The 24,273-nt window shown below is 46.6% G+C and overlaps 1 long non-coding RNA gene across 1 annotated transcript in view; it reads right to left on the bottom strand.

The window, feature by feature from the left end:
• The window catches only part of LOC308573130, a 138,128-nt gene extending 120,955 nt beyond the window's left edge, over positions 1 to 17,173 (bottom strand). The window contains exons 1-2 of the long non-coding RNA XR_014001945.1: positions 16,896 to 17,173; positions 13,790 to 13,898 (exon numbers count right to left, since the gene is read on the bottom strand). This is a non-coding gene — a long non-coding RNA (uncharacterized lncRNA). The remainder of the gene's footprint in view (positions 1 to 13,789; positions 13,899 to 16,895) is intronic.
• Positions 17,174 to 24,273: the final 7,100 nt, after the last annotated feature.

Below are 24,273 nucleotides of genomic sequence, written 5' to 3'. Positions count from 1 at the left end.
CTATTTTTAAATAGTATTATTTGTAAGTGATAAAATGTGAAGTTATTTTAAGTGTGATTAAAAAAAAAAAGATGGTTAGAAACTATGATGTATGTAAACTGCTAAAGATGAAGTAAAATGAAAATCAGATAGGTGGGACTTGGGGAAGCCCACTTAACAATGTTTAGAAAAATAAGGATATGACAAGAATTTGTTTGTATTGTTTGTTTTTTTCTGCTTGTCTTCTTTATTTGTGTTATAAAATTAATTTTAAAAAATGGGGGGGGGAGAATCATAGAATTCTAGAGTTGGAAGGGACCCCTAGGGTCATCTAGTCCAACCCCCTGCAATGCAGGAATCATTCACCCTATGTGGGGCTCAAGCCCACAACCCTCAGTTGCTCTTACCAACTGAGCTACCCCACTGTCGTCTGGGAATTGTACCTCTGTGACGGGAATGGGGTCTCACCCTCAGCGCCTTAACAAACCACAGTTCAGCTTTCTAGAGACATCACCTTGCCAACGAAGGTCCGTATAGTTAAAGCTATGGTTTTCCCAGTAGTGATGTATGGAAGTGAGAGCTGGACCATAAAGAAGGCTGATCGCCAAAGAATAGATGCTTTTGAATTCTGGTGCTGGAGGAGACTGTTGAGAGTCCCATGGACTGCAAGAAGATCAAACATATCCATTCTGAAGGAAATAAGCCCTGAGTGCTCACTGGAAGGACAGATCCTGAAGCTGAGGCTCCAATACTTTGGCCACCTCATGAGAAGAGAAGACTCCCTGGAAAAGACCCTGATGCTGGGAAAGATGGAGGGCACAAGGAGAAGGGGACGACAGAGGACGAGATGGTTGGACGGTGTTCTCGAAGCTACCAGCATGAGTTTGACCAAGCTGTGGGAGGCGGTGGAGGACAGGGGTGCCTGGTGTGCTCTGGTCCATGGGGTCACGAAGAGTCGGACACGACTAAACGACTAAACAACAACAACAGATTATTTATCAAGTCTGATACCTCACAGGTAGTCTGTATCCAGCTTTCTGGCTCATAAATGGGGCAGTCCTACTAAATATGACATGGACCTTAATTTGTATCTTATCAGAACTGGACTCACCCCTTTACTCAGTGTTTGGGGCTCCAACACCCCCACAGGGCCCACTGCTAATCTCTGCCTTTCCCTGCCCCTTTTAACTTCAGTGGAGTGGCAGTTTCAGCATGAATGCGGAGGGGTTGAGTCTTGGAGCAGCATCTTGATTTCAGATAATGCCCACAACGTAGTACGACTCTAGCAAAAGTGTGGAGAGCTTTTGTTTCTCCAGATGTTCCTGAACTACAACTCCCAGCAGCCCCTAGCAAGCATGGCGAATATACAGAGATGGTGTGGTTGTAGTGTGTCACTATGTGGACAGCTGCCCTAGGGCATTGTGGGAGGGAGCGTGCCCAGATATTGTGTTGCTCCAGGGCAAAGGGAAGAATTAAATGTTGGCTCCTGGACCGGACCCAACCACCTGGCAATCATCAAAGCTGCTGTCATTCCCAGATAAGCTCACCCACTTAGTTAGGAGCCCACCAAGAGGGCAGTTTGCAGAGCGGGCCGCCAAACGTGGATCTCATCACACTGCCTGTATTATTAATGCGGCATCAAATTAACGCTGAGCTTTTAGGATATTCTTTATGTGCAATGCCAGTCAGATATCTGCTCCAGAAGCTGCCAGGATTGCACAGAGAAACATTTATTTTAGGATTGCGATGAATAATTTATTTATGCAGTACCATCAAATGTACATTTTTAGCACAACCCAGAGAGTATAACTAAATCCCAACAACTAAATTAAGAAATGAACAGAATCTTAAATTGCATTTTTAACTAAGACGGTAGCACTAATTATATTTTACTTGGACATAAATCCAATCAAAATCAATGGGGCCTACATGCTTAGCTCGGACCATTAATGTGAAATAGAGATCTTTCCGTTTTGCAGATTATAATAATTATTTCCTCTCCCCCCCCCCCCACCGAAAGAATCCTCCTTGTTCTCCAAAAGAGCACGAGAGTCACATTGATGGTTTCTCCCCAAGCCATCCCTGCCTTTGTCCTCACAACAACCCTGTGAGGGTGGCTAGCCTAAGAGACGCTAACAGGCCAAAGACCACCAAGGGAGCCACATGGTTGGTCAGGGATTATTATTATTTATTGAATTTGTATACCCCACCCATCTGAAGATCCCAGGTTGGTTCACAACATAAAAATATAAAACAAGAACACAAAATACATAATAAAATAACCAATAACCCCTCTCCCACAAGGCCATGGAATGTTCCATCAGCCCAAGGCCTGCTTACAGAGTAATGTAAAGATATGTAATGAAGGCGGCAGACGAGCCTCCCTGGGGAGAGAACTCTACCAATGGGCAGCCACCGCAGAAAAGGCCCATTCTCATGCTGCCACCCTCTGGTCTCCAAAGTCTCTGACTGGAAAAAAAGGAAACAGGAAACGTGTCTTCCCGATCTCCCAGAAGCACACGGGTTTCACCCTGAAAGTTGCATGGGCTGAACATCTGTTGTTACAGAACTAATTAAATCCACATCCAGAATAAGGAAGTGAGGCAGTTGCGCTGGGTTCATTTTGTTTCCATACCTGGAATTCTAATAAAAATTTAAGGTCTTATATATATAATAAATGTTCAAAAATGTACCAATGTCTGGAGCAGCACAGGAAGACCTTCCTGAAACCTTCTCTTTATTCATACTGTACAGAAGAGCATTCAGTCACTACTGTATGGAATTGTGCTGCCTTGACCCAAGTTTGCAAATTCAGATAGAAATAAGCCCGAGATGACTGCATGATCAATGCAAGATGTTCTCATCTTAATTTGCATGGTGAAAACCTGGAATCCCAAACACTGCCCATGGCTAGGAGCCATATTCAATACACGTCTTACAAATCCATCACATTCGAACATCTGCTCAAGAGAGCAATATGCATAGCATTAGTATCAAAAGGAAGACGTTTTAAGTTTGGAAGAGAAGGGCAGCGTCATTTCAAGAGCTGGAACCACACACAAACTTCTAAGGCCCATCATTTTCTAGTAAGTGAAATATTCTGGTCCCCATCCACCCTCCTCTGGTACAGGGAAGATGCAACAAAATTAACTCCTGTCCACCCCCATCAAAGGCTGCCAGCCAAAACGAAACATGACAGATACAGAGAATGTTCCATTTATTATTGAATGCTTGCAATAAATATTTGCATGATCTGACATGGGGAAGCAGGACGCTGGTGTGAAAACTCATTTCTTGGCAGATTACATGGAATTGGGATTTTGTATCTGAGGTTTAGGGTTTTTTGCAAGCAGGAGGTGTGGCGATCAGCCTTGCCCTGTTCACATGTTATCCGCATGTACATCAGGCAAGTGTAGAAGGAAGAGCAGGACCATGCCACAACCCTGCTCTCGGCATTGCATGTGACCATCCTGCCTCGGTGATGCCTGTCGCAGTCGTGTGGGTGACATACAGGGGTCCAGCTGCTGTTGAAACATGGGCACGGTTATGTATTCAGTGGTCTGCGTTTGCCTGAACTTGAGTCTGGACTAAGGATTCTGAGCCCCTGTGTTCTGATTCGATATGTGATATCCTATCACAGAACATTTCAGGATTTGGGCCTCTGCCATTGGCCCTTGAACTCTATGTCATGATTTGCAGCTAGGAAGTTTAGACAGCCATCGCATTGGGAGTGGGAGTGGCCCAGGCCTTCAGAAATGTATATAAGCAGTTGCTTTTCTCGTTGTCCAGTTCTGCTAGTTCAATGATGGTTCTTGCTGTTTTCACTATGTCTTGCCTCGTGGGGACCCACCTACACTTCAGGCACCCAAGGGCGTATGAAGGGGGTGGGGGCAGCGTCCCCCGGGTGCCACCCTGGAAGGGGTGACAAGATGGCCCGCTGCCTCCACCCAGCTGTAGAGCGGCCGAGGCCCGTACAGGTAAGATGCCACGTGCGGCATCTGTACGGGCGTCGTGCGTGTGCCCCCCACCCCGGGTGCCGGAGAGCCTTCGCCCCTGCAGGCACCCATTTGCATTTGTTGCAGTGAACATGCAGACATCATTATTACCCTGTTTCCCCGAAAATAAGACAGTGTCTTATATTAATTTTTGTTCCCAAAGATGCGCTAGGTCTTATTTTCAGGGGATGTCTTATTTTTCCATGAAGAAGAATACGGTACACATATTCTGGGGAGGTCTTAAGTTCGGGGAGATCTTATTTTGTGGGGGGATGCCTTATATTACAGCGAGAAGCAAGTCTGGATGTAGGTCTTATTTTCAGGGGATGTCTTACTTTTGGGGAAACAGGGTATTGTAACTTTTAAACTGTTTTTCATATTATATTTTAATGTTGTCACCTGCCCTGGGATCCTAGGGTGAAGGGCAGGTAAAAAATACATAAAGAATACAGTGGTACCTTGGAAGTTGAACGGCTTGGCTCCCGAACAAATTGGATCCCAAACACCGCAAACCTGAGTATATTCCAGTTTGTGAACATTTTCCGGAAGCTGAATGTCTGACACGGCTTCCACAGCTTCCAATTGAGTGCAGGAAGCTCCTGCAACCAATTGGAAGCCACACCTTGGTTTTCTAACCATTTTGGGAGTCGAATGGACTCCTGGAACGGGTTACATTTGAGAACCAAGGTACCACTGTAAAAGGGAAAACAAACATACATACACATCTCACTTTTTCCTCCAAGGGGTCAATTCGTCCCCACAACAACCCTGTGAGGTAGTTTAGCATGAGACACAGTAACTGGCCCAAAGTCACCCAGTGAGCTTCACGGTCGAGTGGGGATTTGAACCAGGTACTAGTCTTGCATTCTAACACTACACCACACAGGCTCTTTTTACTGTTCTCGTGTTGCCACCCTCCAGATTTCTCTTGGAGAAGGCACACAAAGAAGGGCCTGAGAGGATGATTGCAGGGCCCAGGTCAGTTCATATGGGGAGAAGTGATCCTTGAGATGTTAAGTTGTAGGTGAACATATTAGACGACACAGTGACTCTTCAAACAGCTCTTGTTTATTCACAGGCCAGAACAGAACTGGGCTGAAGGGTTCAGCCAACCTGCTTATATAGAGCTCAACTACAAAGCAACAGTAACAACTTTCTGTAACTATCCAATCACTGGACGTCACTTTCAGTTCCTTATTTGCATATGTGGACCTGAGTGAAAACTATCTACAGTATCCCCCTGCTGGCCCAGGGTGAGAACTTCAGTACATAACATGAGATATTGTGGTCCTGAACCATTTAAGGTTTCATAGGTCAAAACAAGCACTTTGAATTGGGCCCAGAAACTAATTGGTAGCTGGTGCAGTCGGGCTGCAATTGATGTAATATGCTCAAATCGTCTTGCCCCTGTGAGCTACCTGGCTGCTGAATTCTGCACCAGCTGAAGATTTTTGCCTTCCCTTTCAAGCATTTAGTCCCCAATCCTGAGCTATAAATTCTGTTTAAAGACTGAAATCTTTCAGACTCCTGGCCTGTAAATGTTTGGGTAGCCTTGGAAAGTCTAAGAGGAGCACCTGACTAAAGAGGACAACTGCAGTGTGAGGACAAACCAAACTCCCTTCTCTTTCAACACAGCTCTAATTCTCTGAACAATCCAGTGTTCACCCATTAATTTTTAGGTAATGGATGACTGGAACGGGTTTGAAGGTGCCTCGCTTTGCTATATTACATTAATAAAGCAGAGCAAAGGGATTCGTTTTTTTATTGCTGAAAGGTTTCTCAAGATAGAGGGCTTATGTGCTTCATCCTTAACATAAATTTCACTCTGTATTACTCATGAATTACAGACAGCTTAATGCCAATCTGTCACACCCTGTAGGAGAAGCAAATTCATCGCATCAATATAATTGGGAAAGCTGTAAATAAAAGCAGGGGGAGGCTGGAGGGAGGAAGTGCATTGGTGACGAAAGAAGGTGCAATTGACAGACCATCCCATTCATGCCCTGCTCTCATTGGGTGTGAAGCTTTACAAGAGAGTGTTTCAATGGGAACAGACTTTCGGATGGAAAGCCAGGGCCCCACTCAACCAAATGAGCAACACAGCCCCCCAATTAATAATAATAATAATAATTCATTATTTATACCCCACCCATCTGACTGGGTTTCCCTAGCCACTCTGGGCAGCTCTAAACAGAATATTAAAAACACAATAAAACATCAAACATTAAAAACTTCCCTAAACAGGGCTGCCTTCAGATGTCTTCTAAAAGTCAGAGAATCGCTTATTTCCTTGACATCTGATGGGAGGGCGTTCCACAAGGTGGGTGCCACTACCAAGGAGCCCTCTGCCTGGTTCCCTGTAGCTTTGCTTCTTGCTGTGAGGGAACCACTAGTAGGCCCTCAGCGCTGGACCTCAGGGTCTGGGCTGATTGATGGGGGTGGAGACACTCCTTCAGGTATACTGGGCCAAGGCCGTTTAGGGCAGGCATAGGCAAACTTGGCCCTCCATGTGTTTTGGGACTACAATTCCCATCATCCCGGACCACTAGTCCTGTTAGCTAGGGATCATGGGAGATGTAGTCCCAAAACATCTGGAGGGCCGAGTTTGCCTGTGCCTGGTTTAGTGCTTTAAAGGTCAGCACCAACAAATGCAACCAAATTGGCTCCCCACATGTTGAAGTAAGTGAAGTAACACATATTACCATCTGAAGGGACTTGAAATCTGCTCTTTCTTTTTTCTTTCTCCCCAGCCCCGGGGTGGGTGGGTGGAGCTGATCTGGGGGAGAAAGAAAGTTGTGAATAGAGGGGCACTCGCTCAAATATCCCAACATGCCCACAGGCCTTAAATGGTTGGCAATCCCGGATGAAGTGCCATTTCCAGATGCATTTCTTTAATTTAAAGCCAGGATAAGAACAGAAGAACTTGTCGGCTGCAAAAAAATGCAAATTTAATCATCAGTGTTCAGAAGCCTGGGCCTCAGATTGTTAGCTTAAATTTAAAAACCACCGCTATTTTCAAATATATAGCTTCAAGTGGACAGATGATTTAATCCAAACACATGCAAAAGGGAGCTTGTTCCCAGCCATTCTCTGAATTTATTTCAGAGCTGGCATTTCATATACAACCTACTCTGCGCTCTTATTAACCAGCTATAAATAAAACATTAAAAAATCCTCTCCGCTTTGGCAATTTCTTGCCGTCCATCAACTCTCGCCTGTGATGTTATTAAAATCCATTTTGAAACAAAACAGACACGGCACTTGGGTGTTCCATTGACACTCCCACCTCACAGGAACAACTTCTATTCTCAGTGGTATTAATTACTCAGTTCTCACTCTCTGCATTCACAGCTTCTATTTTCAATCATGAAAGAAACTTTCCCTGGTCTAATCAGCCAATGGCAATTCTGCTAGGGCTGGCCGTGGTGGTGGTGGTGGGGAGATAAACTTTCAGCATCCTAGGAAAGGAATATAGGAAGCTGGCTTAAACTGAGCCAAATAATTGGTCCACGTAGCTCACAAATGTCTACACTGACTGGCAGTGGCTCCACAGGCTTTCAGGTAGGGATTATAATATTATAAAACACAACATCCTCAAATAATAATTTGCCACATAGATATATCCAGCAAAGTATCAAAGTGGGTAACTAACCAATGTACAGCGCAAACATGAAAAAGGAAGATTTAAAAAAGGTCCAAGAGATTGTTTAAAAAACAAAACAAAACTCTCCACCTGGCACCTAAATAGATCACTCAGGACATATACGCCCTTGGCCCAGTATACCTGAAGGAGCGTCTCCACCCCCATCATTCTGCCCGGACACTGAGGTCCAGCTCCGAGGGCCTTCTGGTGGTTCCCCCCACTGCGAGAAGTGAGGTTACAGGGAACCAGGCAGAGGGCCTTCTTGGTAGTGGTGCCCGCCCTGTGGAACGCCCTCCCATCAGATGTCAAGGAAATAAGCGACTCTGAATTTTAGAAGACATCTGAAGGCAGCCCTGTTTAGGGAAGTTTTTAATGTTTGAAGTTTTATCACGTTTTGAATATTCTGTTGGGAGCCAGCCAGAGTGGCTGGGGAAACCCAGCCAGATGGGTGGGGTATAGATAATAAATTATCATTATCATTATCATTATCCCACAACTGTATGACCTGTTGTTACTGCTATCCAGAAGTGCAGTGGTTCTGGGTCAAATATCTGTTACTATTTCTGCAGAAAGGTCCCTGTCTCCACCTTCGTAGAGCTGCCCAATCAGCATGAAATGGGATCTTTTCAGACACGGAGAATAATTCTTCTGGCCATTTGTGTTGGTTGGAGCCAAGAGGGGTGAAAGGAGGTGAGTCAGCCATTGAGGACTGTCTCCTAGATTGTCACTCTGGGGAAGGTGCACAAGAAAAACACTGAGGAGTTGTTCAGATGCTGAGCCACAGCTGATCTCCTAGATTTCTCCTTCCAGGAAGCTGCAAAACCATCCGGCTCACCTGCTAGCTTCACTGCTTATGCCAGGGGTCCTCAAACTATGGTCCACTGGCCAGATCCAGCTGCTAGGGTCCTGAACCCGGCCTGCCCGCCGCCGCAACACCCTTCCCTTTCCCGCCCTCCCGTCTTAAGCAAAGAGTTCACAACGCTGGCCTTGGCGAGCATCCTATAAGAAGCACTCCTCGCGCCCCTGGCTGAGGAAGAAGGCAGCAGCCGAGATTTCCGGTCTACTGCAGAGGCTATGGCGGCGGGCTTTGTGTCGTCAGAGTAAAGGACAACACAGGTCCGGCAATTTAGGGGTTGAGGGTGCTGCCAGAGTGGGGACCCTGGCCGAGGAAGAAGGCAGCAGCCCCACTGCTTCCACCTCCAGCTTAGAACTCACTTGGTGCTGGCGCCGCTCTTCCTCGCCAGCAGGAGTCACTCTTTCCCACTTCCTTTGCTCTCAGTGGTGGCAACAGCAGGGAGGGTCCAACTGGGAGATCAAGCGGCGTTGGTATTTTAAAGTTGGTTCCTCACCCTGCCTCTCTCTTTGCCAGGGCGTTCCTCAAACCCCAGGATCAGCAAGAGTACCAGAGCTCTGTGCAGCAGGCGAAGGTCGCACCCTTGACTTTTGTGCGTGCCCAGGAAATCAGCGAGTGAGGTTTTTGTTTTTTTATGTGTGGGGGTTTTTTCTCCCCTGAGGTGGAGGAATTTCTGCTGCCAAGGTGCGACTCTTCCTCAGTGTACACCCCACGAGCCGCTCTTTGGCATTGCTAAGGCCGCTTTCTGGAAAGCAAGTACGTTTCCAAGCACAATTCAAAGTGTTGGTGCTGACCTTTAAAGCCCTAAACGGCCTCGGCCCAGTATACCTGAAGGAGCGTCTCCACCCCCATCGTTCTGCCCGGATGCTGAGGTCCAGCGCCGAGGGCCTTCTGGTGGTTCCCTCATTGCGAGAAGCAAAGCTACAGGGAACCAGGCAGAGGGCCTTCTCAGTAGTGGCGCCCTCCCTGTGGAACGCCCTCCCACCAGATGTCAAAGTGATAAATAACTACCTGACATTTAGAAGACATCTTAAGGGAAGTTTTTAATCTGTGATATTTTACTGTATTTTTTGTCTTTGTTGGAAGCTGCCCAGAGTGGCTGGGGAAACCCAGCCAGATGGGCAGGGTACAAATAATAAATTATTATTATTATTATTATTATTATTATTATTATTATTATTATTATATTCTAAAGCTCTCTCTGCCCTCCCATTGAGGAGGAAGGACCTTCGTAATAAATGGGAAATGACTGCAGTGTTGGCAAAAGTCTTGACAGTGCTGCTAAGATAAAAGCACTAGCTTTCTTTTCTTTTAAAATAAAGGCAAGGGACATGAGCGCAGATGTAGGAGCTCATCTGTGTTTATTATCCCTGACTAGGTTTGGAAATCGTTGTTTCTGTCGTACTTCTGAGCTGCAGAAGTTTATAATGCAACTTGCAAAGAGAAATGCACAATGTTATCAATATCAATGTTATCAATATAAATGGAAGAAGCTACATTAGTGTTGCTCATATGGTATTGTCGTGGTGTTTACTTTTGGGGTGATTGTGAAGTGGAATTCTTAGTGTTTGAGGTAGCGTTTAATGTTTTAAGCCTTGCATCACTTGCTACGACTAGCAGTGACAAATATGGAACCGGATATTGACCATCTCATTAGCCAAAAGCAGGCCCATACTTCCCATTGAAATACTTATAAGTTTATGTTGATTAAAACTGTTCTTCATTTTAAATATTGTGTTGTTTTTCCTGTTATTTTGTGCACTACAAATAAAAGATGTGCAGTATGCATAGGAATTCGTTCATATTTTTTTCAAACTATAGTCTGGCCCCCAACAGTGTCTGAGGGACAGTGAACTGGCCCCTTGTTTAAAAAGTCTGAGGACCCCTGGCTTAGGCCAACCATTTGTTTCCCCTCAGCTTTCATCTCAAGCTGAGCCTGAGGGTGTCTTCACCACCAGCTCATTAAAGAAACATCTTCCAGCTATTAGGAGCCATTGACTGAGCATCAGCTGCCCATTGGCAAGCAATCACATTGAACAAAAGGGAGATCCTCCTCACCACTTGATGAGATGGTATTTTCAAAAGGGGGAAGAGAGGTATTGTCAAGACTGTGGAGAATATCTAATAGTGTTTGTCTTTTTTACTTTACACAAAATGAGCCTCTAGTGCAAGGAAATGTTGATTACTTATTGCTCTTTGAAGGCTGTTCGGCTAATTTTATTTAAATGACTACCCACTGCCAGGCTCCATTAATGGATTTTATTGATATTTTTTGTGTGTTCTATTTTACCCCAAAGTCAACTTTGCAGAAGCATTATATGAACCAGCTATCTGCGATGTGTGTGTGTTTTACAATTACTAATTTGTTGCAGATGTTCAGAGTCACAACCTCTTTAATAATACATAGTGTTATGGGGCCACTACCTTTTTAAAGGTAGTGGCTTTATCCCTATGTATATATTTTTATATGCAATTTTGCCTAATATGACGAATGCTGGGATGCTATTTTCACCAATGTATGCATTCTTTACACTAGTACATTCATTTTGTAGATATTACTATACATGTGTTTGCGTGCTATTTTTCTTTATATCCATATTTTTGCAAAGTGGTTTCCTCTGACACAATGCATTTTTGTTCATTATTTTGAGGAAATGGTCTGGTTTTATGCATATTTGACCCAAATACATGCACTTTTGGACACATTCCTTGACTGGAGAACTGGATTGCAAAATTCAGAGAAGTGTGAATTTCAAAAGATGGCTGTTTTGGGGTTTGTTCACTGTTTCAGAAAGAGTGAACAAGGTAAGTTCAGGTTTAAATGTGAACCGAATCGAATTCCTCCCTCATCCCGACTAACAGAAGAAGAGGTCAATCAGAGCATATTTTGCCTAGGGACTTCCCCACAGGCTTCCAATTGCTCTGAGAGGTCCTGCATACATGTGGAACATACTAAGAAGAGTCTCCCAGATCACGCCAATGGGCCATTTGATCAAGCATCTGCCATTGAATTCTACTCAATATTGATCCAGAGTAGATGCCAATGTACAGTGGTACCTCAGGTTACAGACGCTTCAGGTTACATACTCTTCAGGTTACAGACTCCGCTAACCCCGAAATAGTACCTCGCGTTAAGAACTTTGCTTCAGAATGAGAACAGAAATTGTGCTCTGGTGGCGCGGCGGCAGCAGGAGGCCCCATTAGCTAAAGTGGTGCTTCAGGATAAGAACAGTTTCAGGTTAAGAACGGACCTCCGGAACGAAGTAAGTACTTTACCCGAGGTACCACTGTATAGTAAAAACTTAAACATGTTGCAGGATTCCCAAAAAATAGACCAGAGGCAATTACAGTGGACATTCAGGTTGCAAACATGATCTGTGCGGGAGGCATGTTCACAACCCGCAGCGTTTGCAACCCGCAGCACCACATCTGCACAGGTTGCAATTCGGCTCTTCTGCGCATGTGTGACTGCTGAAACCCGGAAGTAACCCGTTCTGGTACTTCCGGGTTTCGGCGGGTCCATAACCCAAAAAAACGCAAGCTGGAGCATCTGGAACCCTAGGTATGACTGTATATTTTATCCAGCAGAGCTTTTCTGCTACTGAAAGGAGAGACGCTTGGCTCGGGTGCGCTACAGATCTTGCGGTGAGTGCCGCCTGGCATTTTGTCACCTCCTTCAGTGGTGACACCCAGGGCAGCCGGCACCCACCGCACCCCCCTTCCTCCGCCCCTGCCAGAAGAGAAAGTGAAACCCAGGCTCCTTCTGGCCTTGTCCTGGTCCCAGGGGGTTACCGTGCGGCGTGGTCCAAGTCCAGTCCGAGGTTGAGGGTATGGTATGGGGGTTGTCCATCAAGGCTGAAGTGGGGTCCTAGGCAAGGAGTCATGGGTGGTCAGGAACTCTGGCAGAAGAGCAGGACAGGGTGCCGGCAGGAACAGGTTACCAACAATGTTGCTCCCGCAGCCTGGGACTAGGCTGGCTGGCTTTTATCTGCCCCGAGGCATAGGGCATCCTGGTCCACAGGTGACTCGCCTCTCCTGGCCTGGAGGCGAGCACTCCTGTAAGAATTTAGTTCCCTCTGCCTCTCTGCCCTGAGCCTCTGCAGCTCAGGAGAGGCTGGAGGGTTACTGGACCCAGAGGCAACCTCACCTTCCCCTGACGGGGCTGAGAGTGGAGCACCTGCAGGCAATGGGTCCTCCATCACCTCAGGAGCCAGAGCAGACTCAGCTGGTGTCTGTTCCTGAGGATCCGGCACAGGTGAGGACCCTTCAGGTTCAAGCCCCAGCCCCAGCTCAGCTGGTTCTGGAGGCAGGGAATCCTGTGCAGGCTGGGATTCCTCAGGTTCAGCCTCTGAATCAAGATTCCCAGGCCATCACAGGCCTCTTTTTATAGTCAGCTTGACCTTGACAGACGAGATAAGAGAACCAGTTTAAGCCAGCTGTACTCAGCTTCTCTGAAGGAATAACCTGAACATCACGAACGTTTTGCTCGTTTCTTTCACACAGAGAAGCTTCCAGAAGCTTCCAAAACCTTCTTGAATTAATTAGAATAGGAAAGATCTCTACACATCAGATCAATACTTTCTGCACTAAGAAATGCAAACTGACAGCATTCTGTTCTTGCAGTGGCCAACCAGAGGCGCCAATGGGAAGCTTGCAAGCAGGACATGATTATGAGAAGAAGAAGAAGAAGAAGAAGAAGAAGAAGAAGAAGAAGAAGAAGAAGAAGAAGAGGAGGAGGAGGAGGAGGAGGAGGAGGAGGAGGAGGAGGAGGAGGAGTTTGGATTTGATATCCCACCTTTCACTCCCTTTAAGGAGTCTCAAAGCGGCTAACATTCTCCTTTCCCTTCCTCCCCCACAACAAACACTCTGTGAGGTGAGTGGGGCTGAGAGACTTCAGAGAAGTGTGACTAGCCCAAGGTCACCCAGCAGCTGCATGTGGAGGAGCAGGGAAGCGAACCCGGTTCCCCAGATTACGTGACTACCGCTCTTAACCACTACACCACACTGGCGCACTTGCCCCTCCGGTAGTTTCTGGCAAATGGGATTCAGAGGCACTGCTGCCTCCCACTGTGAAGTGAGAACAAAACCGTTGTGGCTAGTAGCCACCGATAGCCTTCTCCTCCATGATTTTGTCTAATCCTCTTTTAAAACCATCCATGGATGGTTTCTAATGCTCCAAGCTGGAGGAGAAACACCAAATGGATGCTTCCTTGCACCAGCTTTAGCATCCTCGAAACATAATTGATTAATCCTCCTTCACGTTACTTTGTTTTCATTATAGAGCAATTCAAGCAAGCCGTAATAACCAGAGTACAATACCTTGTGTGAGTCAACCAAGCGGCACATTCAAAGTTGAAAGATATGCTAATGACCCACTTGAGGAGGAGAGAATTTGTTCTTCTGAAAACTTTTTTTCCCCCTTCTCCAGCTACAAAAAAACAAAAACAAAAATATCTTCTTGGTGCAATAAACATTTGTCAACAAGAAGATGCCTAGGGAAATCGCACGGCTCTAACATTAACCGAATTAGATGTTTGTTTGTTTGTTTGTTTTGTAAAATGCGAAACAAGTAGCAGACCTGCCTAATTAACCATTTTGCAAACAACCGATAAAGAAAAGATTGGGACTCGTTCGTTGGAAACACTGCCTTTTTAAAAGATAAATAAAACAATGGAAATAACACCGATTAGGAAGGGATCAAAAGTAAACACTCCAGAATATTAAAAGGTCTTGAGGATGTGGCTCTGAGCAGCAAAGAGTTGCGGCGAAGAGACTTCATGAGAATGTAAGGGGAGCTTGCTGGATCAGACGAAAAGGTCCATGTAGCCATTAATTAGCCTTACCCCCCATGAATTTATCTATGAGGACATAAGAAATCACCATCCTTTTATCAACTATTGTTCAAACACTGCCCCATCATCTTGGCCTGTCTACTAGTTACCTCCCCCTTTAGGTGCTTGAGAAGATCAGGGCGACTGTGGCGAATCCCAGAAGATGCCAATTATCTAGACTCAGTTTGAAGCCTGGTTTTAGGACCAAATGGGTCTCAGCAGCCTTGATGGATGACTTTTAAAAAGAAAGAGGTACCGTATTTTTCGCCCCATAAGACGCACCGGCCCATAAGACGCACCTAGATTTTAGGGGGGGAAATAAAGGGAAAAAAAATTATTTCCCCCCCAGGTGCGCTGCGCTAATCCAGAAGCTTGGGGCAAGCTGAGGTCAGCGCGCCCCAAGCTTCTGCGTGCCGGCAAGCAGTCCGCTGCCGCCCCAAGCCTCCCGCACCCGGCAGGAGGTCCCGCTGGGTGCGCAAGGCTTGGGGCGGCAGCGGACTGCTTGCGCGCACCTAGAAGCTTGGGGCGTGCTGAGCTCAGCACGCCCCAAGCTTCTGCATGCCGGCAAGCAGTCCGCTGCCGCCCCAAGCCTCCCGCACCCGGCAGGAGGTCCCGCCGGGTGCGCAAGGCTTGGGGCGGCAGCGGACTGCTTGCGCGCACCTAGAAGCTTGGGGCGTGCTGAGCTCAGCACGCCCCAAGCTTCTGCATGCCGGCAAGCAGTCCGCTGCCGCCCCAAGCCTCCCGCACCCGGCAGGAGGTCCCGCCGGGTGCGCAAGGCTTGGGGCGGCAGCGGACTGCTTGCGCGCACCGAGAAGCTTGGGGCGGGCTGAGCTCAGCTGGCCCCAAGCTTCTAGGTGCGCGCAAGCAGTCCGCTGCCGCCCCAAGCCTCGCGCACCCAGCGGGACCTCCTGCCGGGCGCGCGAGGCTTGCAGGCATTCGCCCCATAAGACGCACCCCGATTTCCCCTTCATTTTTGGAGGGGAAAAAGTGCGTCTTATGGGGCGAAAAATACGGTAAGCGGAAGTCCAGCCCTGCTTCTTCTGCTTGATCTTTCTGTGGCTTTTGATACCTTCACCCAGGACCATGCTGAACTTCCCTGAAGCCCAGGGAGGGAGTCTTGCTAAATTAAAGTTATAAACTCAAACCAAAGAAGGAGCAGATCCCTGGCAGGGCCTCCGAGGCCCAGGGCAAGTATACCCAGCTCCCCCTTCCACACGGGTATTCCTATGACCACGATTAATTGCTTGTTCTGGATGATGTTGCAGGAGCAAGTACATGGCCTTAGGGTGTTCCTGGAGTCATCTCTGTCATTCTCCAAATGACCACAGTGGCTGGGAGCACTGTTTAGCAGCTGCAGTTAGCATGGTAGCCGCAGCCATTCCTGGACAAGGGATCACATGGCCTCAGTGGCCCAGATTGATTACTGCAATGTGCTATATCTGGGGCTGCCATTGAGGCTTGTCCAGAAGCTTCAGCTAGTGTAGAAACAGAAGCCAAACTTGAGAAGCTGGTCACCATATAACACCACTGCTGAGCAGTGGAGGCCGGACCATTAGGGTGAATGGGACACACACACACGCACCGCCAACTTCATCCAACCTCAGCCTCATGCTTCATATCAGTCAACTGCCCTGGAAAAACAGGGCATCTCATTTTTTTTTCATGAGAGGACAGCAGTCAAAAAGGCCCTTACAATTTCGGGCTGCACTTTTTTCAGGCGTGGTGCCCCAAAACACACATTTTGGGGTGCCCAGTCGTCTGCTCTATAACTACCCAGGGCAGGGTTTTTTTTTAAAAAAAAGAATTTTGCTGTGCCCGTTTTGAGAACTTCCTTCCATTTGGACATCCAGCAAGCAACTACAGCACTAGGCTTTAGAACAGGGGTGTGGAACCATTATTTTCTTTTTGAGGGCCTCATTCCCTTCTGGGCAACGTTCCAGGGGCCAGTGAGCAGTGATTTTTTCTGAGGAGATGCAGGGGTACACATACCCCTAAACATTTTGTGAATCTAAAGGGAGAAGAAACTAAAAAAAAAAAAAAAATTAGTTTCTCCTCTAGCATGGTGAGTCGTCAGTTCCGTTGCTCCCTCATTTCCTGTCACAGTGTTCCCTGAGTCTCAGACGGAAGCGAGCGTTTAATGAGAGTGCCCCTAAACATTTTTCTTTTAGAAAAAAAAGCACTGCCAGTGGGGATGAGTGGGGTCCGAAGCAGCAGCCTGCAGAACAATGAATGCCAATTTTAACTTTGTATGACAGGCTAATTTCTACACACACTCACACACCCCTCTCTGTCCTCCATCCAGGCTTGCAAGAGGCACAAGCTACATTCAAGGGCACATTCCAGCCAGGCAAAAACACCTAAGGAGGCTGCAGCCCAGGGACAGCAGGTTGGTGTGGCCTGGGGAGAGCCTTGAGAGTCAGGCAGAGAGGCTTAGAGGCCCGAGGCTCCCCTCGGGAGAGCCAGTGTGGTGTAGTGGTTAAGAGCAATAGACTCGTAATCTGGGGAACCAGGTTCGCTTCCCCGCTCCTCCACATGCAGCTGCTGGGTGACCTTGGGCCAGTCACACTTCTCTGAAGTCTCTCAGCCCCACTCACCTCACAGAGTGTTTGTTGTGGGGGAGGAAGGGAAAGGAGATTGTGAGCCACTTTGAGACTCCTTCGGGTAGTGATAAAGCGGAATATCAAATCCAAACTCTTCTTCTTCTTCCTCAGCAGCTTCATCTGCTTGCTTACAACCTTCTCCTGCATGCAGATGTTCCCTGCTGTGTGATCCAGCCATGCCTCCTTTGCTATTGAAACACTACACTGTTTTCCTACCCACCACAAGCCCCCACCCTCCTGTTACAAAATCAATTCCTTCTCAACCCTGCGAATTGGTTTCCCAGCCTGTGCGTTGCCTGTTTGCATGCCTCAGCACATGACAAACTGCCCGGAGCGTCTTGTGATAACATCCTAGGTGCCAAAAAAAAAAAAAAACCCAGTCATTGCGAGCCTGAAGATCTCTTTATCTCCAAGATGATTTGTATATTGTATTTCGTCCTTGCACATACAAATGGCCACTTTTCTCCCCGTTTGCATTTCCTATCCTCGCCGCAAGGTCATCACACCATTATCAGGCCCCGTCCCATGATAACGCAGTCGGCAAGGCTTTCCATCCATCCTTCCATACAGATTAGGGAGTGGGGGACATGTGTCATTTGGGAACGTAATTCAATACAAAGGGGAGTGCCTACGCTACGTTATCTTGACCTGTGGTGTTTTTAAGCCGCAGTCTTTGATTCGGATTGCTGCCTTTATCATAGCACTGTGCCTTTGCTCCTTTGCATAAGGCACCACCTCATCCAAGCCATAGCAAACTCACTTCCTAATACTTTAGTAACTATCAATACAGATGGAAAGTAATACTAAAAGTAGGGGAGGGCTGGACACTATAGTGTCCAAGCACAATTCAAAGTTTTGGTGCTGACCTTTAAATCCCTAAACGGCCTCGGTCCAGTATACCTGAAGGAGTGTCTCCACCTCCATCATTCAGCTGAGACACTGAGGTCCAGCGCCGAGGGCCTTCTGGCGGTTCCCTCACTGCAAGAAGCCAAGTTACAGGGAACCAGGCAGAGGGCCTTCTCGGTAGTGGCACCTGCCCTGCCCTGTGGAATGCCCTCCCACCAGATGTCAAAGAGAAAAACAACTACCACACTTTTAGAAGACATCTGAAGGAAGCCCTGTTTAGGGAAGCTTTTAATGTTTAATAGACTATTGTATTTTAATATTCTTTTGGAAGCCGCCCAGAGTGGCTGGGGAAACCCAGCCAGATGGGCGGGATATAAATAATAAATTATTATTATTATTATTATGGAGCGATTTGAATATGGTGCAATGGGAGAAAGGGTGGAAAGGAACAAATCAGGGATAGCTGGCAGGGGGTGGGTTGCCTTCCCTGCCCCCAGCATCCCAAAGTGGTTTACCTTAAAACAAAGTAAGGACCTCCAATAAACATCTAAAAACACAGCTGTACAGCTAAAAGGCAGGACTTACAGATCCAAACCAATTAAAGTGGTCTCATCATTGGCACCCCTCAAATTAAGAGTCATAAGCCCAGTCAAAACACAAAATTATTGTTTGACTCCTAAAAACAGATGAAGATGGCACCCAGGCATCAGGGGTGTCAGTTCTATGGCGCCAATGTTTTTTTGGCTCCTCCCAAATCTGTTGGTAGGGAGACAGGGCCCCTCAATGTTGAGTGGGTGGAGGAAGCCATGCGTGGAACCAAGCATAGTGTGGCTTCAGTGTTCGGCTCCTCCTGAGTGCAAGAGAGGAGATGCCTCTGCTGTGCGTGCCTCTCTGGGGAAAGCATTCAACAAGCAGGGGCCACCACTGAAAAGGCCCCATCTTGTGTTGCCACCCTCCAAACCTCCCATAGAGGGGGCATATGAAGGGCCTCAAATGACAATCATATGGTCTGGGTTGGTTGTGAGAGGTGGTTCTTGAAGTACTGGGGTCCTGAGCAACAGAAAAGCTTCACAGGCCAAAACCAGCCCTTTGAATAAAGAAGAGGCCTACTGGATCAGGCCAATGGCCCATCTAGTCCAGAATCCTGTTCTCACAGTGGCCAACCAGATAATTGGGGTTTCCTATGGATATCTGGTTGGCTATCGTGAGAACAGAACATTGGATTAGATGAGCCACTGGCCTCTTCTTACATTAACTGAGTCCTTTGCACTCTAGACTTCACTGAAAGCCCTGTTCCAGTGTCCTTTGCGCAACAAAAAGCAGCAGAGCCGTACCTTGTGACAAAATAACAGTGATTTATTTTTATATCCTTGGAGCTTCAGAAGTTCTGGTTCAAGGATATATTTCAACGCCCATCTTGTTGCTTCTGCGATTATGATTTTGGTTGTTGGCAAGCCTTGGGATTGCGTATGGAGATTCTTGGCTGCCCCGATGACAAGATCGTGCCCCCTACCCCAGTCAGCCTCTCTGATGTGATCCAAAGGAAAGCAGAGCAATATGTTTGGCACCAGCTTGGCTGCAGGAGTTGCTGGAAGAAGGCATACAAGGCCCCATCCAACAGTCTTCTTAGGGACTCCACTCTGTATTTGTGCAGGGCTTACTCTTCTCCCAAAGATATCCCACAAGGCAGCAGAGGTTGAAGATCAGCACTTTCTTTCTTTCTCCTAGATGGGCTACCTTCCCAGGTGTTGACAAGTCCCATCTGCTCCTCATTTCCCTCTACAGCACATGCAGAAACCACCTTCTTCCATGTTGGACCCACATTAGTCTTAACTTCTCAATCTGCTGGAGCTCATCTTCACATGCAGGGGGAGTCCCTAATTTACCAAGGGTTTGAGATCCCCATTGGCTACCCTCACCAGGTTTAGCCAATCAGTCGAAGCCATTCCCAGAGGGGTGGCCACTGTCGCATGCTGACAGGTGACTAGGAGCTACAGGTGAGAGCTGGTTGCAGCTACAGGTGACTAGGAGCTACAGGTGAGAGCTGGTTGCAGGGTGGAGAACCAAAGATGGACAACCTACCCCAGAAAGAACATGACGTGTGTCCCCTGCTAGAGGTACTACCCCTCCCCTAACACCCCATAATAATAACAATCCCCAAAGCAACAGGTCCCTTGAAACATGCCCTTCCTGTTTGAAGCACCCCAGCTGGGTTTGAATTAGAACTTTTTGACTCTCCAGGGATGCCTTGGAATAATCAGGCATTGTGATTTGCACAATGGTCACAATAGCCTTTCGTTTCCCAGAGATGGGTGGGAAGGGCTTTGAATGTCCCCGGCATTTCACGTCAAACAGCGTGTAGCGCTGCTCTCTTTCAAAACATTCCCATTATCAAAGAATCTATCCGCATGTCACCCTATTAGACCACATTGTGGCTCTAATTTCCTAACATTTTAATGCTTCCAGGTGTTGGACTGAAATAACTAATCTCATTTTTCTGCCTGCTAATGATAGACATTTAGTCCCTTTTTCGGTTTCTGCTTTTTCTTTCTTTTCCCCCCAAAAAGGGGGAGTGGGTTGGGGGGAAATGGAGAGTTAGATTATCAGCAAATAAAAGACAGCAATTCAAGCACAGAGCCAGCCATCATTAAGCCTTAGATTATCTCCTGCCCCCGCTGCTGCGCACGGTGAGATCCCGACATTTTTTATTGTTATTTCCACAATATGAGCTTCTTTGAAGCAAACGGGGAGCAAGAGCCGATAAAACAATAAGATGCATGGCTTTTATGTAATCCCGCTCCCACTGAACCCCGGTGACAAATGTCCTATTGGCAAGACTGTAATTCAGAGCCACTAAAAATTAATAGGACTGCTGGTGTCAGAGAAAAGTTCAGAGCCAAAAGTGCATCCAGACCTGGAAGAAGAAAGAAAGAAATGGGGGGGACGGGACACCAGCAGCAGGGGACAACACTCATAATTTGAGGGCAGGCTACATATATATTGGGACACGGGTGGCGCTGTGGGTTAAACCACAGAGCCTAGCACTTGCCGATCACAAGGTTGGTGATTTGAATCCCTGCGACAGGGTGAGCTCCTGTTGCTCAGTCCCAGCTCCTGCCCACCTAGCAGTTCAAAAGCACACCAGTGCAAGTAGATAAATAGGTACCGCTCCGGTGGGAAGGTAAACGGTGTTTCTGTGTGCTGCTCTGGTTCACCAGAAGCGGCTTAGTCATGCTGGTCACATGATCCGGAAGCTGTACGCCAGCTCCCTCGGCCAATAAAGCAAGATGAGTGCTGTAATCCCAGAGTCAGTCACGACTGGACCTAATGGTCAGGGGTCCCTTTACCTTACATATATATTACCCTTGAGGCTGGATTACTGTAATGCATTCTTTGTGGGGCTGCCCTTGGGATGGGGACTGAAGCTACAGCAGGTGGCCAGACTGCTGGTGGGGACTCATGGCTGACAACCATTGCTAAAACGTCGACACTTGGAGAAGAGTGGGTTGAATCTAGGACCTTTTGCATGTGGGGCAGATGTTCTACCTGTGAGTCACTCCTATGGCCAGGAAGGAATCAGCTGATCAAGGAGCAGGGATGTGAAACTCTTGTATATATTTGCGAGTTTGCATATTATTTTTTTAAAGCGTTATTCCCAGTGTCATATCCATTCTGCTTTATTTTGTTTGGAACAGGCCTCTGCGCTGAGAGCAGATAAGATTAATACCGCCTAATCCATGAGAGGATGTAAACTGAAAAGGATATATGAATTCATTTATTTTCATTAAACCAAGACAGCAGGAAAGTGATGTCAGAAGAGAAAGATTAATCTGCAAACAGAATAAACTGGAGGGGGGGGGAGAGAGAGAGATGAATGCCCTGATTTGGCAAAGCGGTTTTGATAGGAGACAGTTAACACATCGACTTAAATCTAATAGGGCTGAAAGAATTTTGCTAAGGTTCATGCTCAGATGATTCCTTCCCTCCCCCTCCGAGTTCAGAAGTGTGGAACTCAATCGCTCCTATTTAAATGGATTCAGATGTCCAAGGAAGGTGAACAAAAAGGAAGTTTTCTGGGGGGTTGGAGTCTGGCTTTGCCCCTTGAGACCAAAGGCAGGCACAAACAACTGCGCTTCCTTCTAAATGGCTGCCCAGGAGAAAGCAGCTGTGCTAGGCAGAGACATAGCGACCCTTAGTCACCTGAACAAAAAACATGACCTGTACCTGAGGAGATGTGGCATGAAGCCCTTGGCTGCCCACCTTTCCATGAAACAGGGAAAAGTGCCGCTTGGTGTCATGCAGCCCTAGAGGTGTAAGTGTGGCAATTGTTAATTACTTAATTAAGCACCTTTCACAAATATGAATCATGGATTGAATCATGGAATTGTAGAGTTGGGAGGGACTATGAGTGTTCTCAGAGTGTCCCCTGAGATTAAGAGTCTTGTGCTCTACTGACTGAGCTATCCCATACACACACACACACACACACACACACACACACACTTTTTTGAAAGATAAAAAGTACATAATTACAAGTGCACAGAGTAAGATAAGGCACTAAAAAGAAAAGAAATAGTACTCATGTAGGAAACAAAACAGAACAACAACAACAAAAATTATACATTACAAGAAAGGGGGTATTGTAGTTTACCAGACTTTAACCCAATACAGTATTTACACATGGGCAAATTCAATGATATTTGGAATTCAGTACTCTGTTATTAAGGTGATGTACCAAATGCAAAACAGCAAGGAAAGACCCAGTTGAAAACTGAACAAAAATGACAGCGAATGATTAAAAATAAAAACCAGACACACAACCAATACCATAGAAAGCAGACATCTGTGACAAAGGCCAAGGCTGTGTACACACTGTACAGAATTTTTTTTTAATACATTATAATTAATTTTTGACATATCATTTCCAACAGTCATTTAACATACATTCTTATCTTATACAATATTTTAGACTTCCGTCAACTACCTCTGAAGATTTCCCACTCTTTATCACTTGATCTGCATTTCTTAATTTCTCTATTACTTTTAAATGTCCTTAACTGATAATTCTCTTCATAGTCTTCCTTGCAATATTTCGCATAGTCCTCCTTACAAAACTTCTTGCAGTCCTACTAGCGCAATCTGTTTATTACAACTGCTTTTCTTTCTTTTTTAAATAATTTTTATTAACAGGCCAATCACATCACATTATTCAAATCACATGAGTTCCAAATTATACAGCCAAATTTTAAATTTTGTTGAGGGTACCCATATATCAAGCTCCGCACGAGTCCAAAATTCCGGATATTACAACTGCTTTTCAAATAGTTCAAATATTTACTCCAGTCCTCTAAGAATCTCTGGTCCCGCAGGTTTCGAATCCTTCCTGTCAGTTTGTCTAATTCTGCATAGTCCATTAAATTCATTTGCCACTCGTCTTTCGTCCGTAATTCTTCTTGTTTCCATTTTTGTGCCAATAATATTCTTCACACTGTACAGAATTCTTGGAGGGGAAGAGTGTGTTTCGAATGTACTTTAAAGGTATAAAGTGCGCACAGTCATCTTGCTGAAACAAAAGAAAGTCTTCAGCTCTTTCTGGAAATGGCAGGTGAGGGGCCAAACCATGTCCCACTCAGGCCTCTCCACTTGGCCCACACGGCTGTCTCCACCAAGCCACGCCCACTTCCCCTACACCTGGCGTCACAGGTGCCAGGCAGGTGAAGGCTCATATGGGCCAAAAGCAGGTCTGCAGGAACAGTTGATCCTGGGCACTTCCCAAGGGCTGTGTCTGTTGCCTGCATGGTTTGATTTCAACTGGTCACCTGATATTATTATAATGTCGGGTGACTGTCAGGTGGGTGGCCCCTTTCTGTCCTTTATCCAGATCATCAGGGGGCATGAACAGAGTTCAAGGACACATTCCAGCCAGACAAAAAGATTTGGGAGCAAAGCAAGGCAAGCGAGGAGTGTGGCCTTGGGAGAGTTCTGAGGGCCAGATAAAGCCACATTTGGCCCCAGAACCAAGTCTCCCTCCTCCTACTTTAAAGTGACTTCTGCACTATATAACATATATTAATAAGAACCCTGTGGGGAAGTGATTTACGATCAACTGGAAGTTTTTATATACAGTGGTACCTTGGGTTGCAAACACCTCGGGTTCCAAACACTTTGGGTTACAGACTCCACTAACCTGGAAGTAGTACCTCGGGTTAAGAACTTTACCTCAGGATGAGAACAGAAATCGAGTGGCAGTGGCACGGTGGCGGCGGGAGGCCCCATTAGCTAAAGTGGTACCTCGGGTTAAGAACGGTTTCAGGTTAAGAATGGACCTCCGGAACGAATTAAGTTCGTAACCCGAGGTACCACTGCATTCTTAAACACGAAATCTGATGTGATCAACCTTCAAGCAGCAATTGTTTTTCTCATCTCAACGAGGCATTTTCGCCCTCTGAAGGAAGTGGTCTCCTGGAAACATAAAGTCTGAACCACCGGAAAGAATCAGATTTTCTCTCCCCAGGCACGGCGGCTC

This window comes from Podarcis bocagei (genome assembly GCF_964188305.1).
Source record: "Podarcis bocagei genome assembly, chromosome: 14".
Lineage (NCBI taxonomy): Eukaryota > Metazoa > Chordata > Lepidosauria > Squamata > Lacertidae > Podarcis > Podarcis bocagei.
The sequence above is the reverse complement of the archived record's forward strand: the minus strand, read 5'-3'. Positions and strand labels throughout refer to the sequence as shown.